Source organism: Bemisia tabaci, chromosome 9 (assembly GCF_918797505.1).
Source record: "Bemisia tabaci chromosome 9, PGI_BMITA_v3".
NCBI lineage: Eukaryota > Metazoa > Arthropoda > Insecta > Hemiptera > Aleyrodidae > Bemisia > Bemisia tabaci.
The window spans coordinates 42,007,276-42,023,085 of NC_092801.1; the positions used below are offsets into that span (position 1 = coordinate 42,007,276).

Genomic DNA, 15,810 nt, shown 5'->3' on the forward strand with positions numbered 1-15,810 from the left:
AAAAACCATTTCTCACCTTGAACTTCGTATCACTCCTCTGCAAACTCTTCGAGGACGCCAAGACTTGCGTCGTGCAAAAACACGGCTAATCCAAAACACTCACAAAAACACACCCCAAATCAACACGAATCCTGGACCAACGGAGCCAGGTCGATCACCCGCGGCACCTCACACCAAACCACGTGCGTACCTCGAACACAACGTTGAATCCGCCGGTCGAGCGCACTTTAAAACCAACACCAAAAACTGCGGAGAATGAGAGTAATTTTGGCGGGAAATTGGGGGAACTTGGGGCACATAGGGCACTTTTCCGCGGCGGCGGATTTGGGCGCGCGGCTGCGTTCTGACTCGGTTCGTGCTGCCAGGCAGACTGACCTGGCGCCCGCTGCTCGGCATCACATTGGCTTCAAGACAAGATCAGCCGGCGCGGCGGTCTGCGTCCATAAACTTGCGGAGTTGTCCAATTTCTGACATTTGGAATGACAGGACGTATCTCAGCGAAACCAGGGCAAAACTCTGTATTCTTTCACAGTACACTGGAAAAAAAACCACATTGGATCTAGGGTTTAGACTCTTGAAAACATTGACAAAAAAAATACTCTTGATTCAATCGGAATTTTGCTTGAATCAAAACGAAATCCGCTTAAATTAAGAGGCTTGCTTCTCGATTTAAGCTAGATTCTGATTGAATCAAGAGTACTTTTTCTTGTCGACGTTTTTAAGAGTCTGGACTCTAGATCCAATGTGTTTTTTTCCCAGTGTATCCAACTTTTTTTCAAAGTACATTTTTTAGTCTTTTCTTCTCTCTCTCTCTCTCCTAGGAAAAGTGCTCAAAGTCTTCTTGGACTTTGGGGAAAGCGGGCCGAAAACTATGGATTTCTATGAAAAATCAAGATTTCTATCATTCAGAATTCATTTTCTCAGAAATATTCACAAAAATGGTATATTACAGAGCAGAAGGAAGGAAATTTTTAGAGCCAACTTTCCGTTATCCTCTACACGGGAAAATCCTTTCCGGATTTGAAATTCTCCACCAGCTCGACTACGATTGATTTGAAATTTTTCAGCGAATGGGATGTTTCATAAGAAACCCATTCCAAAATAAAGTCTGTATAGTAAGATGCTCCAATACTTAACATTCCCTATAAATCAACAATGCATCCTTAAACCGTTTGAAGAGGAAATACTTCTTGCGGGGATCGTATTTTCATTCCGTCTCGCTCTCGAGGTCAATTTTTGTAGGTTTTTCCACCACGGGAATTAAAAGTCCTACCGCGCACTGCATTCATTACCATCGAAAAAAATATTCGCGCGTTTAAATGACAAGGAGAAGCAGGAAAATGCGTCTTTGAAAAGAGCCTCTGTCCACCGAAACAAAGAATCCTAGATGACAACGCCTTGATGCAACTATTCGTGCTCTGTGGATGTCCGCGTTGCATATTCACGACATTGAAGGCGCTTTGGAATTTTTGACCCGCGCCACATTTCGTCCCTCCTCTGACGTAAGAGCGTATCTCGAATTCCACATGGAAAAAACAGATTGGATCTAGAGTCCAGACTCTTGAAAACATTGACAAGAAAAAGGACTCTTGATTCAGTCAGATTTAAGCTTGAATTAAAAGGAAATCCGATCAAATTAAGAGGCTTGGTTCTTGATTTAAGCTTAAATCTGATTGAATCAAGAGTATTTTTTCTTGTCGATGTTTTTAAGAGTCTGGACTTTAGATCTAATGTGTTTCTTTTCCAGTTTAGAAAAAATAGTTGCAGTTTGACACCACTGCTGATATCTTACAGAGCGAGTGGATTCGTTGATATGCGCCTGGATTCGTCTCCGTTATTGTTAGTGTATAATTTTGGTTTAATAATAGATTTCAAAAAGGTTTTCTTCCTAGCGCCGTGTTTTTACCTTAAATTTTACTACCTTAAAGCTGATAAAAAATAGAACACTGTAAAGCGCGCGCACTCGAAATTCATCCCGGGTAATTTGAGCAGCTCACATTAAAAGCGCAATCAATGGCTTTGATTCCAACGCATAAGTTTTCAAAGTAGAAAGATGAAAGAACTGATTATGTATAGTCAAAGTCTTAAATGAATACGTGCTTCAATCCGCTTCACTGAATTTCACCGCGAAATCATTAGTGGCGACTCCACTCAATGAAAATACACTTCCGACATCAGAGGCGCGGCGTGCTTTGCGATGTATCGATTGACCTGTCATTTAAACCTATGGAAAAGGTTCGATAAACAGGGCGTTCGCAACGAACACCTTAATAATAGATTCTTTACCATAGCTTCAAATGGGGAAATATCGATAATCGATCATTCACGCTTCGCCACTATCCGACATCTATAAACTGTATCGGGATCATTTTGGACGTAGTTATTTTTTCAGGCGCAAGCGGGCGTGTCTACATTCCCAATCGAACTCTTTCTTGCGAGAACCTGTACAAATCTCAGGGCTTAACTTTAGAATGCAGTTATGTCCTTTCTGCAAAAGATTGGACGTTGTCCGCGTTAGAATTAGTTTTAACCGCAAAGAAAATTAGCGGATGAAAAAGCTAATTTTGTGACGGCTTAGTGCTCATTTCGTCCCACGCACGACATAAAATTCCACGTGATTAATTAAAACTGAAGTAGTCGGCCTGGGGCAGCCGGCATATTTCAGGGTACTTTAGTAGTACGACATCCATTCATAATCGTAGTCGCACAGTGGAGCGATTCAATGAGTGGTTAGACGTAGTGTCGAAACTTTAAAAGCTGTTTTCTTCGTTTATACTGCCGTGCCAAGGAAAAACGCCGTATGAGCCTTCAGGCGTTGCCAAATTTCCTTTGATAAAACACAAATTTTCTGGTAAACTTATGAATATTTGTCTTCCAATTTTTCAGATCATTTTGTTCGCAATGCCACTTACAGTTCCTAAAAATTTCAATGAAAAATGTTCATAATTTTCCACTAAAATAAACGTGTTATTGAAGAAAATTTGGCAACTCTCGAAGGTTCATACGGCGTTCTTCCTTAGCATGGCAGAATACGGAATGCAGACGTTTAAAAATCGTTCCACTACAGCACTCCTTTAAATTTTTAACAAGACGAGATAAACGTTCAAATTACCAGTTGTGTCAAACATTTCATGTTTGACTTCTTCCAAAGATTCGTTCTACTGTGAGTCGGTTACCACATGGCTCATTTTGAAGACTGCTCTGAAAACTCGTTTAGCTTCCATTACAAGGCGAATTGGAGCCAAAATAATGTCATATGTTGATATCAAAAGATCTCGCAGCTTTCCCAGACAATGTGTGGTTTGTGTGGGCGTGTGTCTGTGTCTTAATGAAAAATGTTGTATTGAGCATGAATCGTTCTCTACAGGCGCTAAGAGATATTGCCCTATTCAATCGTAAAAGAGATTTTGAGCGTTCACCATGCCAAGCGTAGTGGCCGCTTTTTCCGCGTGTTTTTTTTTTTTTTTTTTTTTTGAAGCTGTACAGTATCATTGTAGCAAGCTATAAAGCTAGCTATAATGTTAGCATCCCTGCTTTGCATTATGGGGATTTCCAAAATGTTTTTTTGTCAGTTGTCACACAATTAATTATTAATTTATATACCCGATAGGTTTTTATTCAGAACTGTTTCTTTTTCTCCCTGGTGAAAATTGGCAGTGGAATCTGTGTTCCAAAGTACCATAGACCTAAAGCCGCTGTAAGATTTCCAATAGCTTCTGTAGCCGGCTGTACAATTTCTTTTAGCCTTTTATAGCCGATGGCGACTAAGCAACAGCCAGACGATAAAGTTTATGCTAAACGTTACTAAATATGGATACTAGGACTTAGTTAGTTTTTGGACCACCGCTCTCTTTTTGTGCCGTAGTATCTTGATTTATTTTGCGAGGAATGTTCCGTACTTTTGGAGGATGCCTGCCATTCTTAATATGTTGGAGCGCCTTCAATTTCTTATGATACTGTGCAATACCTCTGGTGTGAAATAGTTGCTTCAGACGCCGTGACACGCTGCGGCGCGGCGGGCGGGCAGAGAGCGCGAAACGCGCATTAGCGCCTTCAAACCTAACAGGGATACTTCACGCATTGCGCAATGCGAAGTGCGTGAAGTATCCCTGTTAGGTTTGAAGGCGCCAGTGCGTCGCCGCGCCGCTTTGTGTTAGGCTCTAATATTTAATCTTGCGGAATCAGCGTTTTTCAACTCATGAGTTTGAAATGTTTGCACACTCTGTATGGATAATTCTCAATTTAATTGATGAAAAAAAATATGGTTTAAAGGAAAATATAATGTGTGTTTTGTAAATATCAAGGTAGTTCCGTATCAAACTTAATGATTTCCAAAGCACACGAATTTCTACACAATTTCTTATAGCCTTTTATAGCCAATGGCGATAAAGTGTAAAGCCCGGCGATAGGAACTATAGCCCGACTGTATACTTTTTTGTAGCTTCGTATAGCCCGGCTACATGATTTGCTCCGCTTTCTAGAGCCAGCTATATGATTTTCAATAGCCTTCTTTAGTCGGCTATGAGAACTCCTGTGGTATTTTGAAACGCAGCTCCTATCGCCAATTTTTACCAGGGCTTGCTTTTTCTAAGTAAAAGTTCTATAATTTGTCAGGTTTTTTCAACTTTTCTTAAACTTAGGCGGCTTCTCCTTCGGAAAAGAATACCGCGATTTCGTTTTACACGAGGTATTTTACATTGCACCTCATGGACGTATCTAAGGACCGGGAAACATTCGTCTTAAGCAGCATTTCGTCTTAACCGTAGTTCGACTTAGCGAGCTTTTACTGTATTTATTTTTGAAAATCTATAATATTACATACCCAAACACCCTCCTTAATTCGGTAAGAGATGAGCAACTTAAATGAAAATTGAATACCCAGGAATCAAAAATAGTGCAAAGAAACTCTTTACTTATTCCTATCCGAAACACGATCTATGTTTAAAAAATATCGCAAAAATTGACAGCGCGTGATCAAGAGCAACATCTCATCGCGAATGGAGCAATCACACTCACTGCCTCTTCCCCCCCCCCCCCTTCACACATTTAATTGCGAGCACAGCCGGCCTCTTACATGCTTTTATTTTCTCGTGTCGGATTTTTTCTTTTATTATTCCCCGTGGATAAGCGTGAACGATCGATTATCTATACATCCCCATTTGAAGCTATGGTAAAGAATCGATTATCAAAGTGTTCGTCGCGAACACCCTGACTGTCGATCCTTTCCCATAGGTTTAAACGGTAGACAGATCGACGTATCATAAAGTACGCCACACCACTGATCATTCATCTGGTAGTGAAAATTACGACACTACTGTGGTGCTGAGGAAGAACGCCGTATCAACATCCGAGAGTTGCCAAATTTCCACCGATAAAATATTTATTTTCGAGGGAAATTATACACATTTACCCTTAAAATTTTCAGATATTTTAGATTAAACTGCGAGCAATTTTTCTAAAAAATTGGAAGAAAAACACTGAAAAAAAAATCTCGGTGTATTTACTAAGAAAAGGGTGAAATTACCAAGAATTCAAGGTTCTATTTGATCCCAGTTTTTTCTTGGTAAAATTACCGTTTATGGAATTGGTAATTTTAATAACCGAGATTTCTCGGTCAAATTATTGAACTTTCTCGGTAATTTTACTGGACCTTGGTAAAAACGCCAATATTTTTCATCGACTTTGGTAGAATTACCGAGATAAAATGGCAAAGTTACCGGGAATTGATTACCAATAAAAGTGGTATTCTTACCTGAAAAAAAAGAGTAAAAATACCGGTTTTTAGGTAAGCTTACTAGTCTGTCTTGGTAAAATTACCAATAATTGGTAAAAAAAAGTGAGATGGTAAAGGTACCAACGGACCTCGGTAAAAACGCCGAGAATTTTTTTTCAGTGGATATTCATAACTTTCTCGATAAATTCTAATTTTATCGAAGGGAACTTGGCAACGCCTGACGGTTCTTACGGTGTTCTTCCTTACCACGGCAGACTATACCACCATTCTTCCCATCACCACCCCCACCCGTCCCTCCCTATTCTGCCGTGCTAAGGAAGAACGCCGTATGAACATTCGAGAGTTGACAAATTTCTCCGAATAAAACATGTATTTTTAAAGAAAATTATGCATATATCTCTATGAAATTTTCAGACTTTTTAGATAACATTACAAACAAAACCCTCTTAAAAATTGGAGGAAAAATATTCACAAATTTTCCTGAAAACTCGTCATTTGTCGAAGGAAATTTGGCAACGCCTGAAGGTTCATACGGCGTTCTTCCTTAGCAAGGCAGTATTCTACGCTCCCGCGAACCGCACCGTATGTTCCAACTTCCCCTGACCTTGTCCAGTTCTTCTCCTCGTCATCATGCGTTTTAATTGCGCAATGCTATCTTTTTTCGGCTGTAATCCAACAGGAAGGGCAAGAGGAGCACGATGGGGAGGGGGTGGGGGAGCCGGGGAGGGTAAATGAATCCGGCGATTCTTTCGCAAGATGAGTTATTAAAATCCTCTCTGCTAATTTTTATGTTACACACCACTTTGATTATCCAAGGGCGCTGGAGGGAGGGGAGCAGAGAGTCCAACGGCGCGGCGTGGCGTGCTTTGCGATATATCGATTCGTCTGCCATTGACTCCCACTATAAAGATCGATAGACGGGGTAATCGCAACGAACACCTTAATAATCGATTTTTTACCATAGGGTCGGATGGGGAAAAATCGAAAATCGATCATTCACGCCTCGCCACTGGCAAGGAGACGGATTCTCCGGGGTTCAGGGCAGTAAAACCGGGAGATATACGAGTGCGGACCCTAATCATTTATGCAGATAGTGAGTTCGATGTTTGAGTGAGAGTCCTGGAGATGGATTCTCGGAAGACTGGTGATCTCATCGGTAGTAAGAGGGGTCCTTCCGAGGACGCAAGATTAGGCAGATTTTGCAGGACTAATTCTAAGTTTAGGAGGGAATTTTCGAGCAAACTGACGAGAATGCTTGTACTGAGGAGTCATGCCTAAAGGTCGGAAAACCGACAAATTTTAACGTTTGAAACGATCGAAGTTGATGTTCATTAGTGAGGTGAAGCTTTTTGTGATTCTTGCGATGAAATGGACTGCATTTTGCAGTTTGGAACTATAAATCCTGGCTCTTCTGGAAAAACACTTATGTGCATAGAGAAACTAATGGCACGTACGTTGTTTTTAAACCGGGCTAGAATTTATAGTTCCAAATTGCAAAATGTAGTCCAAATGATATCACACAATCATTTGGACTACATTTTGCAATTTGGAACTATAAATTCTAGCCTGGTTTAAGAACAACGTATGTGTCATTAGTTTACCTATGCAAATAAGTGTTTTTTTCAGATGAGTCAGAATTTACAGCTCCGAATTGCAAAATGCAGTCCATTTTTTCATGAAAACAATTCCAGGCTACGTAAAGTTTAAATATTTATGCTATAAGTTACGACTCCCCTTCAAAAGCTTTAGGAGAATGCGTGAGGCATTGGCATTGCGACTTGAATGTCTTAAAAAATTAGAATGTGTAAAGGATGGTTTAAGCGCCTAGTGAGTTTCAAATGCCAGTTTTGAACAAAATAAGAAATTCGGATTGTTTTGAAAGTTTAGCAGCGTGAGTACTCAAAGATCTGATCAATCGATTAATTAATTGATTTTATGATGATTTTATCGAACATTCAAAATGCATACTCTGCAATATCAAACCTTCAGATCTAATCGATGCTTAAATCAAGCTTGAAGATCGTTGATGAATAAATTGCATATTTTTGTCAGTCATTTTAATTAATCTAAATGCAGCCGATTATTCGTTTAAAAACAAAACACGCACCTCTGGAAAGTAGCAAATATTTTGAATTGGTTAAAAATGAGCCGAAGAGAGTTTCTCTTGGCTCATTGTATCCATCAAGCACAATGGCCTATGAAAAATGACTGATGCAATAGCGCGATTTTATTTTTACCCGGTCACTAAATACATTTTCAGAGCATCAACGTTATCTTGAATGATTTAACTTATAACAGAATGTTTGAATAAGCGTGATCGACTGCCAAATTACCAAAAACACTACATGCTTCAAACTTCTGAAATATCTCGCATGCCATTTAACTGGAGTAATTCAGGACGAAGTGTATTATTAGAATGTTAGCATAAAAAATTTCAAGTATTATTGGTATGCTTGAGCATCCGAAGTTCTAATATCAAGACAAAAATAGAGAGAAAATCTTCCATTTATCTTCCACCTTTCTCCTTCAAAGAACCACTTTCAATTTGCGGGAAATAAAAGTTTTATGAGCCATTTTGCTCGACCTTCCAACCTCTCTGGTGTGATTGTCCCTTTTATCACACTTTGATACGTTGTACGGTAGATTATTCAAATCAGCGGTCATAAATTTCGAGTGACACGGTTTTTTTTTCCTTTTCTTTTTTACCAAAGCAGCATATAGGCATTAATAAATAACCTCAGGTGCTACATGGATGGTCTTATTTTTAGCAGGGCTGGGAACCCGATCGGAACCCGGAACCGGAACCCTCAGAACCCGCATGTTTATGCGGAACCGGAACCGGAACCCGAACCCGAAACTTCGGACCTTCAGAACCGGAACCGGAACCGGAACCGCCGGGGCACAATCCGAGAACAGGGTTCCTACACGGGTTCCGTATCGGTTCCGTGACAGCTGATGTTGCAGCAACGCCGGGTTTGAGACGGCCCCGTATCCAAGGAAATTGTAACAAATTTTTTATCGGTGAAAAATCAATTTAATTGAGCGAACTCATTTTAAGTGAAGTGGAATTTTAAAAAGTAAAATGGGAAGTATTAGAATTTTTTTTGACTACATCAAGGAAGAAAATAAATCAGTTTGTAGACGTTGCAAAGAAAAAATAGGAGGGAATCATGTAACAAACTTAAAAAAGCATGTCCGAACGCAGCACAAGGAGGAATACGAAGAGTGGTTAAACAAACAAAAGACCGAAGAAGAAGATAACCTCAAAACAAAAAACGGAATCGAGAAGACGAAGATGCTGCAGCAGGAAGTTCAGCTAGTTGAGCAATCGGCGGACTTAAGTATCGGCTCATCTTTAACAATTGCTTGATTCAAATTATTGTTTCTAAATTAATCATTTTTGATTGCTTCATTAAAATTGCCCAGTTTTGAACTCTCTCTCATTTTGAGTAATTTACTTTAAAATTAAATTATTTTCGCGAATACTAATACCATGGAACCCGAGTGGAACCGGTTCCGGAACCGGTTCCGGAACCGGGACCCGAATCTTCGGACCCCCGGAACCGGAACCGGAACCGGAACCCGAATCATTGGACCATGAGAACCGGAACCGGAACCGGTTCCAAAATCCATTCGGGTTCCCATAGACACTTTTTATTTACTAGTTCTCCTTCAAGAGTCATCTGAGAAAAACCCTTTTTTCGCATTCCGTGAATCTAGATTAGAAGATTGAAACTACCTACCTGAGGCCCACTGCCCTAAATTTTGAGATGCGATGATTAGATTTAGGGAAAATCCTACAGCACTCCGCCGCTTAGAGCATTTTCAGCTGATCAAAAGTTTATTTGATGTTCCCCTATTGGTTGGAAAAATGAGGGAGATACTTTTCATTATGTTGTATCGGTAGAAAATTTTGAAGAAGAATTTCGGCAGCAGGGACCGCAAATCTCGGTTCCAGCTGTCAAAATTCTTAAGGTACGGATACTGCCGCAAAATTTTTTACTAGCCGAGGGAAGCCTATTTGAAAAATAATATTCGACAATTCACGGCAGTATTTCACAAATTTGAACTTCATGAAACTGGTCCCGTTGTCATGAAGCCCTCCCCTACATTATGATGTAAATAACTCAATCATTACTTTTTTTGAACTCGGGTCTTTTTTCCGATCCATGGCCAGTCATCAGTGTGTTCTGCCATGCTAAGGAAGAACGCCTTATGAGCCTTCAGACATTGCCAAGTTTCCTTTGGTAATAACCGAATTTACTAAGGAAATTGTGGATATTATTTTCCGAAATTTTCAGACAATTTTGTACGCAATTTAATCTGTAATATCTGAAAATTTCAAGGAAAAATATGCATGAATGTTGTTAAAAATACACGTTTTATCAAGGGAAGTTTGGCAACTCTCGAATGTTCATACGGCGTTCTTCCTTAGCACGGCGGTGTTGTAGCTCGTACCGCGCATTTTATCAAAATTTAAAGATGAAGTGTAGAACGCACTGTCGTGAAATCCATGAATGTCATTCAATTCAATGCCATGAATTTAAATTACCTTATAAAACATCCGCTATGATCATTCAATATATTTCAAAAGAAACCCGCAGCTATGAAGCATCCAGCTCAGGATTCTCCGAAACGATAGAGAAGTGAATAAAGCAGCGCCGTATTTACGCTACGACGCAACCTGAATAACGCGCGAGGAGTAATGGGACGCATGCATGACGCGACGCACAATGGGTCATGTCAACGACGAAACTTTAAAAGCGTATATCTCCGCCAATACAAATTTGAGGTTTTAAAAGTAGTTCCATTGGTTTTCTCGTCAAACTTTCTCGCAGAAACACCCCTTAAATTTGAAAATTCCACTAGATAGACATCAAAATTTGCAATTTAGGTGAAAAAATTCGCGTCGACCCACTGTGCGGCGGAGGGATAGCCGCCGCTCTCTGTCAAGAACACGCCTTTATCAAAGGTTGAGCCCACCGACGCACACCGCCCCTGCTCGCACTAAATTAAACGCCGAGTAATTGAAAAAATAATTAAATGGACGTATTTTAATCGAAAAGGAACTATCTCCGCGTTGATATGGGCCCCGAGACTCATAGGAATGCGTGCGTGAAAAAGCTCATGTCGCAATCAGGGTAGTTCCTTTTGATTGAAGTACCCACAGTGGCGCGCCCACAGCCCAGCCTAGAAGACGGAAATTACTGCTAACAGTGATACGAGTCGTTATGCTCTATGAAAGTGCGTGAAACGTATTTTCATGACCTTGACGGAAGCGTTTGTTTTTCCAGCGCCTTGTTAGAATGTAGATAGATCTTTGATTATTCGCGCGGATCATAAAATGAACGTATTTCTGTCAAACGGAACTATGTGCATTACGACGTGAGCCCTGTTACGCATATATATTATGGGTCTCAGGGCTCATGTCTTAATGCACATAGTTTCATTGGGCAGAAGTACGTTCGAACAGTCGGCTCGTTCATCGCCTCTTATTTCGAATTACCGCTGTTGCGTGATTGTCTCCAAAAGTTATATTTTGCTCACGTTAATATCGACGGCCGAAGTGCGGAACTACACATCTCCGTCTGCGACGTTGCAGATTTCCTGACGTGCTTTATTTTTTAAATGGAAAATTACTCGACTGCAATTCTTAAAAACTCGTGATTTTTCTTCTCTGCACGAAGAAAACTCTACAAAAACTCCAATGAATGATGTCGATTTGTTTGGATTTATTCTATTTTGAAAAAATAAAGTAGGAGCGGAGATTTTGGAACACTGCAAACGAAGAACGTGTGGTTGCAGACTTACACTGTCGATGTATTTTAATTTCAAAAATTGAAAATGTCACATTTTCCGCCACAACGGTCACATGAGGGTCACGAGATTTCATTTGGTCCCCGTGGGGATTTCACAGGGACTGATAGGTTCAACGGGCTGATTGTTGGAATTTATATACAAATCGATAGAAAAAGAAGACATAGGAAGTGTGGAGCGATCCTATTGGTTGAAATGGTAGGTTCCTATAGACTAATGGAGAAATGGACTAACCATAGGATCTCTGGTGGGTTCCTGTTAGTTAGTCTATTATCTACCCTCTCGGTCCATTGCAACCACCCGATCTCATCAATGGGAACCTCCAAATCCCTCTTCTCTTCTTTGTCTATAGATTAGTCTATCGATTTCAATAATCAGCCCGCAGATAGGGTAAATATAGAGACCAACAGGAATTAACCCATGGGGCAGCCAGAGAGATCTATGGGAGCCCCTATAGGGACGTAAAGTCTTGTCATGTTGTATTGAAGATGATTGTTTCACAAGCGATGCCACGACACTGACTGATCGTCTGATAATCTCTGCAATTTGCAGAAGCCAGCAGTTATTATTCTATTAAAGGTCAGAAGCTGTTCGTATTTTCTGCGTCCTCGCTTCAAAGGCGGCACCTCTGACTTTCTTCTCTCCGGAGTACAGCTGAGTTCAGCGAGTTCTTGCTATTTGCAAAAAATGTTTCGGATGTTCATCTTTCAAGAGAAACAATCAGTTTATTTTAAGATAAATCTATCAGATACGCATTGAAACATATGCTGCGTGCTCAACAATTTTCGCAAGTGATCGTTGGCCCAAGGTTTTGTTTATTTTACACTGGTTATTAGCTCGGAAATGTGATTGCAAGTACATAAATGGCGTAACGCTGAGTTGTAAGAAGATTCGTGCATTAAAAATATCAAGGAGAATTCGCAAATATGTGATCGCGCCGATATTTCCGTTGATAACTTGACTACATTTTGCAATTTGGAACTATTAATTCTAGCCCAGTTAAAAACAATGTATGTGCCATTCGTTTCCCTATGCACTTAAGTGTTTTTCCAGAAGAGCCAGAATTTATGGTTCCAAATTGCAAAATGCAGTTCAACTTTGTATGAATGCTTGATATTTCAATTAAACCCCTGAATTCAGGGATCTTTATAAACTATTCAAAGTAAGATTAAACCTAAATTCCTATTTCAATGCTCCCGATGAACATAATCCGATGATCCCAGATATCCTTACTCTGGTCGCAAGAGATGAAAAAATACTGATTTGAAAGCCTGAGGCATAAACTTTAAGGCCCCATGACCCCTAAAATCCCAGTTTTGGGACCTCTCCAATCCTCGAGACACCAGAGGCCCTGAACAGATTTGATAGGACCACTTTCTGAGAAAAAAAAATGAAAATGATAATACAAAAAAAATCCGTTTTAAGGGGTTCAATCCGACTCAAGGTGGAATAAAACTTCGGGTCCATTTATTCCTCTTTCCCAATTTGCGTGAGTTTGTTCATTTGTGTTAAAATCAGTGGAATCGATTTAAAACTAGATTATTCTGTTACGTCTTCCGTTACATCTTATGAAACTGTCTTGCTTCAGATTCGGAACAGCTTTTCGAAGCTGACCTTGACACAAATACCTGCGATTGTGGGCTGACTGAGTCCTTCGCAGAGTAACAGAAACAGTAGGGGGACGCGCAGCGAATAACAATACAAACGATCAAACGATGCAAATAATGATTTGCACTCCGTTTTACGAGCGAGCGAGGAGGCGTCCAAAAATAACCGTAGACGTGCTGAGGTTATCAGCTTTGACTCGCAAAAAATGACATTTATCAACGTGATGCGTCATAATGCATTTTGTCTGGGTCTGTCATTTTTTCGTATTTCTTTGAAGCATAAGCAGAGTCCACGCCAAGCACTGAAAAAAAATTCTCGGCGTTTTTACCACGGTCCGTTGGTACCTTTACCATCTCACTTTTTTTTACCAATTATTGGTAATTTTACCAAGGCAGACTGGTAAGCTTACCGAAAAACCGGTATTTTTACTGTTTTTTCAGGTAAGAATACCACTTTTATTGGTAATTGATTCCCGGTAACTTTGCGATTTTATCTCGGTAATTCTACCACAGTCGATAACAAATATTGGCGTTTCTACCAAGATCCAGTAAAATTATCGAGAAAGTTCAATAATTTTACCAAGATTCCTCGGTAAAATTACCAATTCCATGAATGGTAATTTTACCAAGAAAAAGCTGGGATTAAATACAACCCTGAATTCTTGGTAATTTTACCCTTTTTTTAGTAAATACACCGAGATTTTTTTTTTCAGTGCTGGTAACCTCCTAAATGGCAAAGGCGCCAAATGACAAGAAAGACGTTTTGCCATTTGTTTTAGTAAAGCTAGAGACTCAGTGGCAAAATGAGGACATGGATTCGATTGACATGAATCGATCGAAAAATGGAAAGGTGAGCCAATCGACGTGAATCGATTGACACCGCTTCGATCGACGAATTAAAAAAAAAAACCGGTGTCGATTTAATCGATATGAGTCGATTGAAAAACAAAAGCGTGAACCGATCGACATGATTCGATCGACACCCGTAAATCGATCGAAAAACCGTGAGTCGATAGACGAACCCGTGAATCAATCGACAAACATGAGAGTCGATCGAATCGGTGTCGATCGGTTCAAGTTTATGTTTTTCGATCGATTCATGTCGATCGAATCAACACTGGTTTTTTTTTTAATTACTTGTCGATAGAATCGCGTCAGTTGGTCAATTTGAAAAGGTTTGATATTAAATTTTGCCACTCCGAGCTGATGAGTTGAACTTTTCTGCTATTCACGTTACTTTTCCGGAAAATGCATAACTTTTCCGCAGCTGTCGTATCCAGAAACTGCATCATACTATTGATTTTTTCAACACGGTTCCTTTGTAATGAAAGGTGGCTGCAAACCATATACCATGTTAAAAAATTAGCAATCGTTTGTTCTGGATATTACTATAGTCTTGGCGAGAGCTTACAAAAAACCGAATACTTTTAATAATATTCGCTCATTTATTATTGTTTAAATCGTCATGAATTGAATGGTTAACTGGTGAAATGGGTTAGAACTGGTTTCAGGCGGCTACTGGTCGCTACGCGGTCCAACCTCCGATAAGTCTTCTGCGTCCTTGCACAGCCACTTCTGCCGTGAAAGCGAAAAGAGCGGTATTGGAGCGATAAAAAGCCTACGCCTGGATCATAATTCGACCATTTAAAGACGATTGACTTATTTAAAGAAAACCTGCTAATGGCCGAAAAAACATTGGCAGGTAAATCTTGGATAGAAGATATAACTCCAACGAAGAGTTTAACTTTAGAGAGTCAGAGAGCTTTGAGCAATACTGCCGTGCTAAGAAAAAACGCCGCATGAAACTTCGAAGGTTGTCTTGAAGTTCTTTTGATTACAGACGAATTTTCGGGGAGCCTCGAAATATTTTCCGTTTCATTTCCTCAGAAAATTTCCTTCGTAATTAGATCTAAATTATTTAAAAATTTCAGAAGAAATATTCATAACTCCTCAGAAATAAAAATTTTCTTGGAGGAAATTTGGCAACTCTCGGATGTTCATACGGCGCTTTTCCTTAGCACGGCAGAATGATAATACATTGAAAAAAGAAGAAATTACTTACATACAGTCCTAAATGTTGATCAGGGTTTTTCTTAAATAATGAAATTGACATCAGGGATTAAAATTACTCACCTGCAACAGAGAAGACATGAATTTATTAGTACATAACTAAGTTCGTGAGTGAGAACATAAAAAACCTCAGATCACAATTTTTTTTGTCGTTTTTTGGACAGGGGAGGAAAAGCCCAACTAAATGATCAAAATTTGCAACGCAGCGTTTCTAGCTAGAAATTATAGTAAATTCCTCGCTTTTCGCACGCAAAATTCAGCTGAACTTTGTTGGAAATTGACACAATCATATTCTCCACTGGAAAAAAAACATAATGGATCTAGAGTCCAGACTCTTAAAAACATCGACAAGAAAAAGTACTCTTGATTCAAGCAGAATCTAGCTTAAATCGAGAACCAAGTCTCTTAATTTAAGCGGATTTCGTTTTGATTCAAGCAAAAGTCCGATTGAAATAAGAATATTTTTTCTTGTCAATGTTTTCAAGAGTCTGGACTCTAGATCCAAGCTTCTTTATTTTCCAGTGATATTTTTGGGACCGGGAAGGTTTGCTTGGAAGAAATACATCAGACGCTTACTCATGC

At 39.7% G+C, this 15,810-nt stretch overlaps 1 protein-coding gene across 2 annotated transcripts in view; it reads right to left on the bottom strand.

Annotated features, from left to right (window-relative positions):
- Eaat1 (Excitatory amino acid transporter 1) overlaps nt 1-15,810 on the bottom strand; it is a 149,336-nt gene that overhangs the window by 57,080 nt on the left and 76,446 nt on the right. The window contains exon 1 of one of the 2 annotated variants that reach the window (XM_019051272.2): nt 17-371. The exons of the other annotated variant lie outside the window; for it this stretch is intronic. The gene's annotated coding sequence lies outside the window, so the exon portion shown is untranslated. Of the gene's footprint in view, nt 1-16; nt 372-15,810 lie in introns of those variants that run through there. 2 annotated transcript variants of the gene reach the window in all.